The following is an 827-nucleotide window of genomic DNA, read 5'->3' on the forward strand; positions in this document are numbered from 1 at the left end:
GGCCCCGGGAGGCGGTGGTGTGGGGGGGCCGTGGGGTGCGCGGGGGCGAGATTGGATTGGGGGCAGGGAAGGCAGAGTGTGCGAGAAATCCCAAATCGCCATTGTAAAGTGTTTGGGGACCCCACCTCAGGTTCCGGGGATCCCTGCGCTCCCGCGCGGGGGTCGCAGAGCGCTGTCCCAGGCCCTAGCGGTGGCAGGGAACGCCGCTTCCCGACACGCGGCGGAGGCGCCCTGTCGCACTTAGGGCGCAGGTGTCTCGGCGTGGGCCGGGGGTCCTCAAGTCCCGCTGGGAAGTGTGGGGAAGGGGGGAGTCTCTGGGCGCGCGCAGAGCGCGCAGCCTCCACCTGCCCGAGCAGGCGCGGCGCCTCGTGCCGCAGCCCCAGCCCGAGCGTCCCCCAGTACGGCGCGGGAGCCAGGTAGTAGCCACGGCGGCCGCCAGGTGCGATCGTGGGGACCCGACTCGAATGTGGCCCAGGCAGGGGGCCTGCCGAGGCTGCGCCCGCCGGGGAGAGGAGCAGGGCGGGAACCCCACGCAAATCCTACGTGCATGACCCAGCGCCCCGGAGCGCGTCTAAGCAGCTCGCCTCGGGGGCCCACCCCAAAAATCCGGATAATGGTTTCTCCACCCTCAGGGCGCTAGACTAAGCTAGCGTAGATTCGGGTTCGGCCCCGGGGGCCACCACGATCATTTGGGGGTCTGGGGAAACCATCTCCTGGAGAGTTTGGACGATGTAAGAAGTGGCTTTTACTAACTCAAAACCACGCATAGGCCCCAGCGGCCGCCCGCTCCCCGGACCCCCGGCCGCCCGCGCCTCTCCGAGCGGCGG

General features: G+C 69.9%; 1 protein-coding gene across 1 annotated transcript in view; it reads right to left on the bottom strand.

Moving 5' to 3' along the window:
* The window catches only part of IGF2 (insulin like growth factor 2), an 8,108-nt gene that overhangs the window by 6,738 nt on the left and 543 nt on the right, over positions 1 to 827 (bottom strand). The window lies entirely within an intron of this gene.

The sequence above is a fragment of the Pteropus alecto genome, unplaced genomic scaffold (assembly GCF_000325575.1).
Source record: "Pteropus alecto unplaced genomic scaffold, ASM32557v1 scaffold43, whole genome shotgun sequence".
Taxonomy (NCBI): Eukaryota; Metazoa; Chordata; class Mammalia; order Chiroptera; family Pteropodidae; genus Pteropus; species Pteropus alecto.